The sequence below is a fragment of the Bufo gargarizans genome, chromosome 1, assembly GCF_014858855.1.
Source record: "Bufo gargarizans isolate SCDJY-AF-19 chromosome 1, ASM1485885v1, whole genome shotgun sequence".
In the NCBI taxonomy this organism is placed as follows: domain Eukaryota; kingdom Metazoa; phylum Chordata; class Amphibia; order Anura; family Bufonidae; genus Bufo; species Bufo gargarizans.
This window is the reverse complement of record NC_058080.1, coordinates 517,336,171-517,351,908: the sequence shown is the minus strand read 5'-3', so window position 1 is coordinate 517,351,908 and position 15,738 is coordinate 517,336,171.

The following is a 15,738-nucleotide window of genomic DNA, read 5'->3' as shown; positions in this document are numbered from 1 at the left end:
GACTTCCCACTGAGGTGCCTTAATACAGCACTCTGGGAACAGCCTATTCGTTCAGAAATTTCTTTCTGTGTCTTACCCTCTTGCTCGAGGGTGTCAATGATGGCCTTCTGGACAGCAGTCAGGTCGGCAGTCTTACCCATGATTGCGGTTTTGAGTAATGAACCAGGCTGGGAGTTTTTAAAAGCCTCAGGAATCTTTTGCAGGTGTTTAGAGTTAATTAGTTGATTCAGATGATTAGGTTAATAGCTCGTTTAGAGAACCTTTTCATGATATGCTAATTTTTTTAGATAGGAATTTTGGGTTTTCATGAGCTGTATGCCAAAATCATCAATATTAAAACAATAAAAGGCTTGAACTACTTCAGTTGGTGTGTAATGAATCTAAAATATATGAAAGTCTAATGTTTATCAGTACATTACAGAAAATAATGAACTTTATCACAATATGCTAATTTTTTTAGAAGGACCTGTACATCTGGTATGTCACTGTCCATGTTGTGGGACTATTTGTGCACTTCTAGTAATTATTTCTTGGCAGCAAATATGAGCTGAAGGTTTTTCAGGTTTGCCTGCCATTAAAATGAATGGGAACCCGCCGCGAACTTGCGGTTTGCAAACATTTGATCGCGTTCGCGAACCGTCCCGGCAAATGTTCGTCCATCACTAAAAATGAACTATTATAAAACCCTAATCTATATATTAAGATTAATATTACTCAATGTGTAATACTACTTTAAACCAAAACTTATACATATCAATTTTACAATCATTTTAGCAATCAGAATCCAAAATCCCTTATCTAAGGAATGTACAGTGGATATAAAAAGTCTACACACCCCTGTTAAAATGTCAGGTTTCTGTGATGCAAAAAAATGAGACAGACAAATCAATTCAGAACTTTTTCCACCTTTAATGTGACCTATAAACTGTACAACTCAATTGAAAAACAAACTAAAATCTTTTAGGTAGAGGGAAGAAAAAATATAAAAATAAAATAATATGGTTGCATAAGTGTGCACACCCCTAAACTAATACTTTCTTGAAGCACCTTTTTGATTTTATTACAACACTCAGTCTTTTTGGGTATGAGTCTATCAGCATGGCACATTTTGACTTGGCAAGATTTGCCCACTCTTCTTTGCAAAAACACTCCAAATCTGTCAGATTGCGAGGGCATCTCCTGTGCACAGCCTTCTTCAGATCACACCACAGATTTTCAATCGGATTCAGGTCTGGGCTCTGGCTGGGCCATTCCAATACTTTAATCTTCTTCTGGCGAAGCCATTCCTTTGTTGATTTGGATGTTTGCTTCTGGTCGTTGTCATGCTGAATGTTCCTCTTCATGTTCAGCTTTCTAGCAGAAGCCTGAAGGTTTTGTGCCAATATTGACTGGTATTTGGAACTGTTCCCTCTAATTCCCTCTAGCTTAACTAAGGCCCCAATTCCAGCTGAAGAAAAACAGCCCCAAAGCATGATGCTGCCACCACCATGCTTCACTGTGGGCATGGTGTTCTTTTGGTGATGTGCAGTGTTGTTCTGAGCCAAACATATCTTTTGGAATTATGGCCAAAAAGTTCAACCTTGGTTTCATCAGACCAGAACACCTTTTCCCACATGCTTTTGGGAGACTTCTGATGTGTTTTTGCAAACTGTAGCCTGGCTTGGATGTTTTTCTTTGTAAGAAAAGGCTTTCGTTTTGCCACTCTACCCCATAGCCCAGACATATACGGGAGATTTTTGTCACATGTACCACAAAGCCAGCACTTGCCAGAAATTCCTGCAGCTTCATTAATGTTGCTGTAGGCCTCTTGGTAGTTTACTTCTCGTCTTTTCATCAATTTTGCAGGGACGTCCAGTTCAGAGCAGCTGAACTTTATTTGGGGTTAATCAGAGGCACTTTAAATGATGGCAGGTGTATGCTGACTCCTTTTTAACATGATTTTAAATGTGAATGCTTAATTCTGACATCCCCAGTTATTAGAGGGTGTGCACACTTATGCAACCACATTCATTTTGTTTGTTTTTTTCTTCCCTCCACCTAAAAGATTTCAGTTTGTTTTTCAATTGAGTGGTGCAGTTTATAGGTCCCTGCTGGCAGTCGAAACCACCATCTGAGGGAATTCCGGGTTTGACCGGACAGGGAGCACAGGGAATCTAGCCCCGCAGGGCTGCCGTTCCATAAGTGTAAGACCTCCGACTGAAGAGGACGGAGGTGCCATAGCGCCCAAGGGACTGCGTCCGCAGCCGCTGACATGAGCCCCACCATCTTCATGAGAGTCCGAATAGAGACTCGACGAGGGACATGAAGGACCTTTGCCAGGTCCTGAATCCGCGCTTTCCTTTCTTGAGTCAACCGGAGGGACATCTCCACAGAGTCGACCACGAATCCTAAATAATGGATTGAAGATGATGGGCTCACATTCGACTTCTGCCAGTTGATAATCCAGCCTAGGCGGAGAAGAAAGGAGATTGCGACCTGAAGATGGTGGGTAAGGATCGGAACTGAAGAGGCTATGAAAAGCCAATCGTCCAGATAAGGAATAATAGTCAGCCATTGAAGTCTCAATGCTGCCACCACCGATACCACCACCTTGGTGAAGATAAGGGGGGCAGAAGAGATTCCGAAGGGGAGCACGGTGAACTGAAAGTGCCTGCGAACCCCTGAAATCTGGACCGTGATCCTGAGAAATTTCCGGAAGGCGGAATGGATCGGAATGTGAAGATAAGCATCTTTGAGGTCCAGAGTAGCCATGACATCCCCGAGGTTGAGGATATGGGCGACTGACCTTATGGTTTCCATGCGAAACCTTGTTTTCCTTATAAATCGATTGAGAAATCTCAAATCGATGATAATCCGGAGGTCTCCCGTCTTTTTGGGAACCAGGAACACTGGTGAGTAAATGCCTAGGCCTCTCTCCCCTGCCGGCACCTCCTCTAGGGCTCCCTTGGAGATATAGTCCTGGATGTAAGATTCCAGGACCACTTGTTTGGCCGGCCCGAAGTTTCGTGTAGCGACGAATCTCTCTGGGGGGAGAGAGAGAAAGTCTACCCGGTACCCGACGGAGACTAAGTTCAGAACCCAAGGGTCTGCGATCAACTGACTCCAAGAGTCCTTGAAATGGGAGAGACGGCCCCCCACGGGCGTTTGGGGGAGTGGTACGGGAAAGTCTAGAGGAGACACTGCAGGGACAGCAGGGCTTATCCAAGAGCCTCGAAGAGGCCCATAGTCAGGAGGGTTTTGCCTCCTTAGCGGGTTTACGGGAGCGCCTCGAATATTTACGAGACGGTCCCCCCCAATCTCTACGCCTAGATTGCTGCCCCGGACGTCCTTCGCGCTTCTTTTCCTGCCTGGGGCGTCCCCGAAAGGGCTGCTGGGGGAGGCTCTTCCCTTTTTTGTCGGAGAGCCCCTCCATTATTTTATCCAATTCGGACCCAAACAGCCTGTCTGGTTCGAAGGGGAGCCCACAAAGATTAAACTTGGACGCGTTGTCCGCGACCCAAGGTTTCAGCCAGAGTGGTCTGCGGGCAGCCGAAACTAAGGCCATAGTTTTGGCGGCCAGCTTCAACTGCATCTGGGTGGAGTCGACTAAGAAATCCATAGCCAGGTTGGCTGACTTGAAAGCTGCTAAGATATCATCCCTGGATACGCTCTGGTCCACATCTGTCTGGATTTGATTGAGCCTAGAGCGTAAATAGGTGGCTACTTCAGTGGCCGCAATCGAAGTTGATGCGGAGGCAGCGGCCGCCGCATAACTCCTTCTGAGGGTGCACTCTGCCCTCCGATCTAGAGGGTCCTGCAGACTAGACCCATCATCTGCAGGGACTAGAGTGCGCCGGGACAACTTGGCTATCGCCATGTCCACCTTGGGAATGGAACCCCACGATTCCACCAAGGGTTTAGCCATCGGGTACATCAGTTTAAACTTTCTAGTGAGAACTGGGCTTTTCTCAGGCTTTCGCCATTCTGTGCGCATCACAGAGAGATGGGTCTCATCCGCTCTGAAGACACGCTGTGTCCGTACGGCGGGATCGGAGGACTCCCCAATGTCAACATCATGGTCCCCCGACCTGATGGACTTAAGTAGCTTCTGCGTCTTTTCTGGAGGGAAAAAGCAAGAAGTGATCTCTTCTTCCTCAGAAGAAGACCCCACCGAACAGGGGGTGGGTCTTTCGGGTGGTGCGACTGGAGCGCCCACATCCATGGGAGTCTGAGAGGGTCCTGGTAACCTCTCATTCAATAAGCGCACCACTCCCTTAATGGAATCATCCACGTATGTCTTCGTCCACTGAAACATCTCCTGCATCGTGGGTTCCGTGGACGCCGTGCGACAACTCTCACACCTAGAGTAGGGACAGCCGTCATCTAAGGGCGTGTTACAATCAAAGCACGCCAAATGCTTCCTCTTGGCCCCAGCTTTTCGCTGATCCAGATCCTTGGGGGAAGCCATAGTCTGTAATTGGAAACAAAAAAGACAGGTCATAACACCTACAAAAAAATTGGAGGTGGAGAAACGAGACCTTAAGGGGGCCCACCAGCACTAGAGAAAATATAGAGCTGCAGAAGAGGAACACACAAACCCATGTCAAGCAATATATATAAGGATATCACAAGGCACAGGGAACTCTGGAGCTAGCTTGTCAAAGCAATGCAACCAGAGCACTGAATGACAGGCTCTGGGCGCTTAAAAGGAAGAAGCCCCGCCCCCTGGGCGGGTCCCAAATCGTAAGTATCCTAAGATATAAGAGAGCTAAACAAACTAGCTAAACATGCTTTGGATAGCTGCCCCGGGTCATCCTGGATCACAGGATGTCTATAGGGAAGTAACTCTTATCAAGAGGGTGAGGATAGAACCTCAGCCGCGCTACGAAAAAACCGGAAGTGACGTAGCGCAGCTAGTGCGCGTCACTTCCGGAAGATGGCGGCGCCCATAGCGCCACACGCATGTGGCGATGGGAGGAACGGGAGACCAGGAGAAACTGAAAGGAGAGGGGAGGGGGACACCCCGCTCCCCGCGGTCCCCAGGTATAACAAAATCGCCGCAATCCGCCTGAAATAAAGGCAAAAAGAGAGCCATGTAAAAAACGGGGCGATCCTTTACAAGAAAGAAAAGGAGCCCCTAACTCTCAGCTCCCAGAGGGAGCGATACGCCAGTCCAACCTGTCCAAGGACAGAAAAAAACACGGTGGGCTGGGGGGTGATCTCCTCCCTTTCAGGGAGCTGAAGATCGTTTATTGGTTCTTGGGCTCATTAAAATTCCGCCGGTCCTACCAGTCCACAGGGGCAGTTAACCCCATCTGTGCTGCTGGTAGGACGTAAGGGAACCTGACATTTTAACAGGGTTGTGTAGACTTTTTATGTCCACTGTATATGATAGGCATGGCCAAACTACAACTCCCACCATGCCCTGCTGTAGGCTGCTAGACATAGGCAGTCTGGGCATGCTGGGAGTAGAGATGTCACGAACATAGAATTTTACGTTCGCGAACGGCGAACGCAAATTTCCGCAAATGTTCGCAACCGGGCGAACCGCCATAGACTTCAATAGGCAGGCGAATTTTAAAACCCAGAGGGACTCTTTCAGGCCACAATAGTGAATGAAAAGTTGTTTCAAGGGGACTAACACCTGGACTGTGGCATGTCGGAGGGGGATCCATGGAAAATTACGTCGTTGACTCAGAGTCGGGTTTTAATCCATAAAGGGCATAAATCACCTAACATTCCTAAATTGTTTAGAATAACGTGCTTTAAAACATCAGGTATGATGTTGTATCGATCAGGTAGTGTATGGGTTATGCCCGCTTCACAGTGACAGACCAAACTATGACAGACCAAACTCCCCGTTTAACGCACCGCAAACAGTCCATTTGCACAACCGCAAACTCACCATTTGCACAAGGTTGGATACCAAGCTAGCCATGTCCCGTTCCTTGTCCTCACTGATGTCATTGAAGGTCTCTTCCTCCACCCAGTCACATACAACACCAAGGGTCACCAAAAGGTGACAACAAGCCCCCTGGGACGCCTGCTGTGGTTGGTCCTCCACCTCCTCAAAGCCACCTTCCTCCTCTGACTCCACTTCTTCAGACTCCTCTCTCGGCATTGCCGCAGGTCCAGCAATCGACGGTGACAAGGCTGCTTTTCATGCTCATCTACGGCCTGATCCAGCACTCTTTGCAGGGCACGCTCCAGAAAAAACGCATATGGGATGAGGTCGATGATGTTGCCTTGGGTTTGACTGACCAGGTTTGTCACCTCCGAAAAAGGACGCATAAGCCTACAGCCATTGTGCATGAGCGTTCAGTAACGCGGCCAAAAAATACCCAGTTCCGCAGAGGCTGTCCTCTTTTTTTTTTTTTTTGTAAAAAAATCTGTTCTTACCCGTTTAATCTCTGTTTTGTCCCCTGTCAGGGGCCGGTGTGGTGTAAGGAATAGATTTTAGGAACCGGGAGATGGAAAAAGATGCTTGGTCGGTCCTCTTACTTCTAATTTGGGGCACTGCGCGTGCGCCGTGCAATGTACTGTGCTACCCGATCTCAGTGGTATGTTAAGTAGTACTATTCCTATCAGTTTAAACCCTGTTACGTCCCCTATCAGGGGCCGGTGTATGGAATAGATTTTAGGAACCAGGAGATGGAAAAAGATGGTTGGTCGGTCCTCTTACTTCCAATTTGGGGCACTGCGCGTGCGCCCTGCAATGTACTGTGCTACCCGATCTGAGTGGTATGTTAAGTAGTACTATTCCTATCAGTTTAATCCCTGTCACGTCCCCTATCAGGGGCCGATGTATGGAATAGATTTTAGGAACCGGGAGATGGAAAAAGATGGTTGGTCGGTCCTCTTACTTCCAATTTGGGGCACTGCGCGTGCACCGTGCAATGTACTGTGCTACCCGATCTGAGTGGTATGTTAAGTAGTACTATTCCTATCAGTTTAATCCCTGTCACGTCCCCTATCAGGGGCCGGTGTATGGAATAGATTTTAGGAACCGGGAGATGAAAAAAGATGCTTGGTCAGTCCTCTTATTTCCAATTTGGGGCACTGATCGTGCGCCGTGCAATGTACTGTGCTACCCGATCTGAGTGGTATGTTAAGTAGTACTATTCCTATCAATTTAATCCCTGTCATGTCCCCTATCAGAGGCCGGTGTATGGAATAGATTTTAGGAAGCGGGAGATGGAAAAAGATGCTTGGTCGGTCCTCTTACTTCCAATTTGGGGCACTGCGCGTGCGCCGTGCAATGTACTGTGCTACCCGATATGAGTGGTATGTTAAGTAGTACTATTCCTATCAGTTTAATCCCTGTTACGTCCCCTATCAGGGGACGTGTATGGAATAGAGTTTAGACAACCGCAAAGAGTTGTCAATAGTTGACATACTCATGACATTCATTTTATTCCTCTATGCGTTAATCTTGGTGTAGTAATGACTGTGCTCGTGTGCACGTTTGGGAGATTGCAGTCGATGGCGGTTTTTCAAAGCCTACGGTCGTGCTGAGGTAGTTCAGTGACAGTTAAGTGACCCAGAAAACAATGATTCTGCAGTGTGGGCCCATTGTTGGCCTAGTAGGCTTTAATGATCACCTTAGATGATCACAAAGAAAATTAATGTTTTTTCTATGCAAAATTATCCAGCCATTCGCTTTTGTTCTGTTCACAATGAAGCAACGACCTTATCTCATCTGGGGTGTGCCAACTAGTGATGAGCGGGAGGTGCCATATTCGATTTCGCGATATTTAGCGAATATTCAATTGAATATTCATGTTATATTAGTCGAAATCGAATATTCGTAATTATTCCATTTATCGCGAATAATATGCGATTTAATTAATCGCGTATTGCGTTTTTTTTTTTTGATAGTATAAGGCAACGTTCCTATGACTAATTGACTATGGCTAGGCTAATATGTGTATTTTACGAATATTCTTAATATTACTCTAACTTCGTCTTTTAGAATATTTGTAATATTCTAAAAGACGAAGTTAGAGCAATATTACGAATATTCTAAAAGACGAAGTTAGAGCAATATTACGAATATTCTAAAAGACGAAGTTAGAGCAATAATATTCCACTTTGGCATACTGCTCCCCGACAAGCGTCCCCGTCACCATGGGAACGCCTGTGGGATAGAATATACCATCGGATCTGAGGTTTTACGATCTCAGGGAAAACTCAGATCCGATGGTATTTTCTAACCCACAGGCGTTCCCATGGTGACAGGGACGCTTGTCGGGGTGTTGTATGCTGAAGTTGATTAAATAACGATTTTGTCATGCGCTCGGGCACACGTATTAACCATTACGATTTTTCTGTTGTAATATTCGTGAACTCGAATATTATAACCGAGATTATTGGTTTATATTAGAATAGGACGAATATTCTAAAATTGAATATACAGCAATATATTCTTTATTTAGAATATTCGTCATATTTGGTCCATCTGAAAACGTGATTCCTTCCAGCTTCAATTCAGTTGCTTGTGGGCCAATGGCTCATTGACCCACAAGTAAGAAGCAGGGAGGAATCATATATTTCCCAATGAAAAAAATAAAAATACGAATATTTGATTTCGCGAATATATGGAACTATATTCGAAATATTCGCGAAATCTCGAAGTTGCGATATTCAAGATAAAAATTTGAAATTCGAATATTCGCGCTCAACACTAGTGCCAACATTGCCATTGCCAACACACTCATAGAGGTGATCGCTTCATTATGATACGCAAGCCCCTTCACCACAACAAGGTAACGATCACGAAGGGGAATTCACACATGTATGTGCCTTTTTTTTTTGTTTTTGCAGCCACAGTGCAGCCCCAGAGGCCCAAAAAATTAGGCATGTGCACATGCCTAAAAAGTAGGTATTGTTGCAGCCGCTGCTGTGGCAGCGGCCGGAAAAATTAATGTTTTCCAGGCAGAAAGTGCACTAAAACATTGCGGCTTGAACCCTAGTTGATGGCGGAGAAGTCACGCAAGTCATCTGGCATGCAGAGATTAAATTCAGCAGCGTGTGGACCATTTTATACCCCAAGGCATCTCATCAGGCCTTTTTTAGTCAAATGCATCCCCCACTGTCAGTCCCTTCGGGATCCATGCCTTATTCATCTTAATAAAGGTGAGGTAATCTAGACTTTTTTGACCTAGGCGACTTCTCTTCTCAGTGACAATACCTCCTGCTGCGCTGAAGTCCTTTCTGACAGGACACTTGAAGCGGGGCAGGCCAGAAGTTCTATCGCAAATTGGGATAGCTCAGGCCACAGGTTAAGCCTGCACACCCAGTAGTCAAGAGGTTCGTCGCTCCTCAGAGTGTCGATATCTGCAGTTAAAGCGAGGTAGTCTGCTACCTGTCGGTCGAGTCATTCTCTGAGGGTGGACCCCGAAAGGGCTGTGGCGATGCGTAGGACTTAAAAATCTCTGCATGTCCTCCATCAACAACACGTCTGTAAAGCGTCCTGTCCATGCCGGCGTGGTCGTGGTAGGAGGAGGATTACTTTCACCTCTTCCCCTGTTAGATTCCCGTTGTGCTGTGACATCACCCCTATACGCTGTGTAAAGCATACTTTTTAACTTGTTTTGGAACTGCTGCATCCTTTCCGGTAACATTTCAGGCACTTTCTGCTTTTACCGGGGGTCTAGTAGCGTGGCCACCCAGTACAGGTCGTTCTCATTCAGCCTTTTTATATGAGGGTCCCTCAACAGGCATGACAGCATGAAAGACCCCATTTGCACAAGGTTGGATGCCGAGCTACTCATGTCCCGTTCCTCGTCCTCACTGATCTCATTGAAGGTCTGTTCTTCCCCCTAGCCATGTACAACACCACGGGTACCAGATAGGTGACAACAAGCACCCTGGGATGCCTGCTGTGGTTGGTCTTCCTCCTCCTCAAAGCCACATTCCTCCTCTGACTCCTCTTCCTCAGACTCCTCTTGCAGCGTTGCCGCAGGTCCAGCAAGCGATGCTGATAAGGCTGTTTCTGGTGGTGATGGTGACCACAACTCTTCCTATTCACGCTCATCTACGGCCTGATCCAGCACTCTTCGCAGGGCAAGCTCCAGGAAGAAAACAAATGGGATGATGTCGCTGATGGTGCCTTCGGTGTGACTGACTAGGTTTGTCACCTCCTCAAAAGGACGCATGAGCCTACAGGCATTGCGCATAAGTGTCCAGTAATGTGGCAACAAAAATACCCAGCTCCGCAGAGGCTGTCCTAGCACCCCGGTCATACAAATACTCATTGACGGCTTTTTCTTGTTGGAGCAGGCGGTAGAACATTAGTAGTGTTGAATTCCAACATGTCGGGCTGACGCAAATCAAGCCCCTTACTGGCATGTTGTTTCGCTGCTGAATATATGAAAAGTGTGCCATGGCCGTGTAGGAACGCCTGAAATGGCCACACACCTTCCTGGCCTGCTTGAGGATGTACTGTAAGCCTGGGTACTTATGCACAAAGCGTTGTACGATCAGATTCAACACATGTGCCATGCACGGCACATGTGTCAACTTGCCCAAATTCAATGCCGCCAACAAATTGCTTCCGTTGTCACACACCACTTTGCTGATCTCCATTTGGTGCGGAGTCAGCCACTGATACACCTGTGCGTTCAGGGCGGACAGGAGTGCTGGTCCAGTGTGACTCTCTGCTTTCAGGCAAGTCAACCCCAATACGGCGTAACACGGTCGTATCCGGGATGTGGAATAGCCCCTGGGGAGCTGGGGGGGTGCAGCTGATGTGGAGCAAGACGCAGCAGCAGAAGAGGACTCAGCCGAGGAGGTTAGCGAAGAGGATGGAGTAGGAGGAGTAGAGGAGGTGGCAGCAGGCCTGCCTGCAAGTCGTGGTGGTGTCAACAACTCCTCTGCAGAGCCACGCATTCCATGCTTGGCAGCCGTCAGCAGGTTTACCCAATGCGCAGTGTATGTGATATACCTGCCCTGACCGTGCTTTGCAGACCAGGTATCAGTGGTTAGATGGACCCTTGCCCCAACACTGTGTGCCAGACAGATTTTTTGAAGGAACTGCTGAAGGTGAGAGGCAGATGATTGAGAGGGGGCAAGGAGGACAGCAGTGGTTGACGTGGCTGAAGATGCTGGACCAGGAGGAGGATGGTGGCTTTGAGTTTGTGTGCTGCTTGTACTCATCATGTGTTGATCCCATAGGCGTTTGTGATGTTTTATTTTTTTGAATGCAAGCTACTGTGACACCAGATATGAGTGGTGGCACTGGGCACTGGCAGTAGTGGGCACAGTACACGCTGTAGGCCTGACACACATGCTTGCAGGCAACTGCAATTATATTACAGTGAAAAAAATTGTTTTCTTTTTTTAAATGCAAGCTACTGTGACACCAGATATGAGTGGTGGCACTGGGCACTGGCAGTAGTGGGCACAGTACACGCTGTGGGCCTGACACACACGCTTGCAGGCAACTGCAATTATATTACAGTGAAAAAATTGTTTTCTTTTTTTAAATGCAAGCTACTGTGACACCAGATATGAGTGGTGTCACTGGGCACTGGCAGTAGTGGGCACAGTACACGCTGTGGGCCTGACACACACGCTGGTAGGCAACTGCAATTAGATTACAGAGAAAGAAAGAAAAAAGCAGACTGATGTACTAGCCCTAAAAAGGGCTTTTTGGGGTGCTGACAGGACGCTGTCCTTACAGCAGATCAGATGAGTCTTTCAGGACTGGAGTGGACACAGAACACTGCCCTAGCTATCGATTTTCCCTATTAAATCAGCAGCAGCTGCACTGTCCCTGCTCTCACTAACACTGCAGCTTCCGAATGAATCTAAGATGCATGCTGTCCTTGCTTTTTGATAGGAGGTAGGAGGGTCTGGGAGGGAGGGTATGCTGCTGATTGGCTGGAATGTGTCTGCTGACTGTGAGGTACAGGGTCAAAGTTTGCTCAATGATGACGTATAGGGGGCGGACCGAACATCGCATATGTTCGCTGCCGCGGCGAACGCAAACAAGCGATGTTCGCCGGTAACTGTTCGCCGGCGAATAGTTCGGGACATCTCTGCTGGGAGTTGTAGTTTTGCAACAGCTGGAGAGCCTAAGGTTGGCCATCCCTGGTATATGACTTAGCAAACTATATGTCTCTTAACAAGTCTTCTCTGGGATCAGCCCACTGCAGCCACCCATCAGCCTCCCTTTCCTGACTCTTATCTATCAAGAATTCATCCAACTTTCCTGAGACTTTAGCAAAGGGAGAGAAAAATAGAGATATGCAATCAGACCACTATCTGTGTGAGCCTATATCCCTTAACAGCCCAGACACACCAACCCTTGTTTAAAGGTAGGACTTTTTCAAGGATATGTTTCTTCTCTACTCTTAGGGTCCATTCACACGTCCGTAACGTGTTTTACGGATCCACGGATCTGCGGATCCTCAAAACATGGACACGGCAATGTGCGTTCCACATTTTGAGGACCGCACATCGCCGACACTAATAGAATATGCCTATTCTTGTCCGCAATTGCGGACAAGAATAGGACGTTTTCGGACAATGAATGGGTCGTTTTTGGACAATGAATGGGTTTGCAATTCCGTTCTGCAAAATGCAGAACGAAATTGCAGATGTGTGAATGGGGCCTTATTCAACTTTATACATATAGCAGACAATACTTAATCTGTCTGATCAACATATCTAATCACATTCTCAGAAACCAGAACTATTTTCAACAGAGATATTTTCCTAACACCTTCATATTCTTAGTGCTAGCCATAGATCTATTGGCACACACTAGGTACAATATTTATTCATTATTAACCCCTTCACTACCAAGCCACTTTTCACCTTAAAGGGACACTGACAGGCCCAATAACCATAATTAGCTGTACATATGCATGCACAGGTCTTCTAATGTGCATTAAAAACATATAAGTATAACCCCTGTCCACATTATGAATACAGTAAACTCATGTTTTATAACCTGAAGTAATCGCTTTTCTTTCTGCCCAAGGGGCGGGGTTTCAGCTCCAATTGCGCCCAGCCAGCATCAGCCCAACCGCGGTTTTGAAGCGCCGCCCAGCTCATCAATATTCACTTCGCTGGGCGGCTTCTGATGTCCCCGACCTTCCGAGATCCGGCGCATGCCCAATAGAAAGCTATGGGCATTGGACTCGCTTTCAGCTTCTGCGCATGCGCCCGGCACCCATAGCTTTCTATTGGGCATGCGCCGGATCTCGGAAGGTCGGGGACAGCAGAAGCCGCCCAGCTAAGTGAATATTGATGAGCTGGGCGGCGCTTCAAAAACGGCGGTTGGGCTGATGCTGGCTGGGCGCAAGAGAAGCTGAAACCCTGCCCCTTGGGCAGAAAGAAGAGCGATTACTTCAGGTTATAAAACATGAGTTTACTGTATTCATAATGTGGACAGGGGGGATACTTATATGTTTTTAATGCACATTAGAAGACCTGTGCATGCATATGTACAGCTAATTATGGTTATTGGGCTGTCAGTGTCCCTTTAAATCGCAGGCCGATTTTTGCAAATCGGACATGTGTCACTTTATGTGGTAATAACTTTGGAACTCTTTTACTTATCTAAGCCATTCTGAGATTATTTTCTAGTGACACATTGTACTTCATGGCAGTGGTAAATTTCAGTCGATATATTTCACCTTTTTTAATTAAAAAGCCCAAAAATCATCGAAATTTGGGGAAAAATGCGATATTTTCTAAATATGAATTTCTCTGCTTTTATGGCAGATAGTGATACCTCACAAAATAGTTATTACTTTACACTTTCCCTATGTCTACTTTATGTTGGCTTCCTTTTGTAAATGTCATTTCATTTAGTTAGGACATTAGAAGGCTTACAATTTTAGATGCAATTTCCAAAACCATTTTGTTAAGCACCAATTCAGTTATAAAGTGATTTTCAGGGGCTTATGTAATGGAAACCACCCATAAATTACCTCATTTTAGAAACTACACCTCTCAAAGTATTCAAAACTGATGTTACAAACTTTGTTAACCCTTGAGGTGTTGTACAAGAATTAATGGGAAATTGAGGTAAAATTTCTAAATTTCAATTTTTTTTATTTAAATTTTCCATTTTCTTCTATTTTTGCTGTAACATATGTGAGACAGTGACAGATCTCACACAGGTTAGAGGAAGGGGTGGATAGTGCGGCCCACACCCCTATTCCACCACAGGTGAAACCAGCTGGAGGTACTCAGGCTGGCATAAAGATATGCTCAGTTCTACAACTTTCAAAAGAACGTTGCTAGATTCTACCACGCCTACTACAGCTCCACTCACAGCTCGTAGCAGATTTGCACAACACGTGCAACCCTAATAATCCGCCTGCAGATTATTAATTCCCACGAATGCCTGGGTTCCCATTTGGAGTGGCAGGTCCAAACTACCCTCTCTCTATGTAACATCCTATCAACGATAAGCATATTCATTTGCTCAAATTCCACTTCTAATTGACACATTAGAAACAGCCTAGCAGCTGTACACAGATCCAAAAAAATGTTTTAACCCTGGATACATTCTCACCAACACATGCAAAACTCACAGAAATAAGGGGTGACCTCCATATTAGGGTACAGGATACACATCCAGGTACAAAGGTACAGGTAAGAGGATAGATTAAAGGTACAGGATGAAGGCACAATATCACAAGCTTATACCCCAAAAGCCCCTTTCCTGCAAAAAAGGTGTGTACAGGGTACAAGTGCATACAGAGTGCAGGTCTAGCATGGAGATTGATTGAACGCAGGAAGACGCAGCAAAGCAGACAATAACAGCAATTAGTGTGTGTTGTGACACTGGGGAAAAGGGTGCTTATTGTAACAACTATGAAAGTGAGGGAGTGAGTAGAGAGACTACAATGACTATTCATGGTTAGGGTGTCACGAGGGTGTCAAGAGCCACGTCTGACTCCGTTATACCCGGGGTCAGGAAGTCGCAGCGGGTGGCTGCGCGCTCTATGTCTAAAGATCACGGTGTTTCTTAGTGTTTGTTTTCTGTGTTTGCCTTGCTATCCTTTTTGTCTCACTCAGGGATCCGTAGCTTCTCCTCCTCAGCTGTTTCTTGTCTGCCACTCCCAAACTCCTTATATTCTCCTCTCACACTTCTCTTGTTGCCAGTTATAGAGCTTCCTGCCTGGACATCTATGCTGACCCACTGGAGCTGAGAATCTGGTTGTTGTTCCAGAGTGCTACCCTCCGGATCCCTGTTGGGCTTTTGTTGTCTCCTGTTGTTGCCCACCTGGGATTATATGTTTAGTTTGTATTGTCTGTCCTCCCCTTGGTGTTTTCCTTTAGAGCTAGTGGTGCGGACTAGTGTTCCCACCGCCCTGTTCACTATCTAGGGCTCATCCTAGGGAAAGCCAGGGTTTTAGGCACGTGATCGGCGTACGGGTGAGGAACCCGTCTAGGGACCACAGGACAGCCAGGCGCCAGCCGCAAGGTTAGTCAGGGGTCACCACCTTCCCTCTCACTAGGGCAGGGCCTCCCTCTTTTCCTCCCTCCGTGTCACGTATGTGACAGTTACGCCGATCGTGATATTATAACTGGCCCTTATTTTTTTTTTGAGAAAAAAAAAAAAATATATATATTTTTCTCTACTTAGAATCCAATATGGATCCTATTGCTGCTTTGGCAAAACAGCTTCAAGGCCTGTCTTTGGAGGTGGCAGGATTGAAGGCGTCTGTCCTCCAACAGCAGCAGCAAATGCAGCAGACCGTAAGCCCAGCGTTTGCTATGGGTAACCAGGTTGTT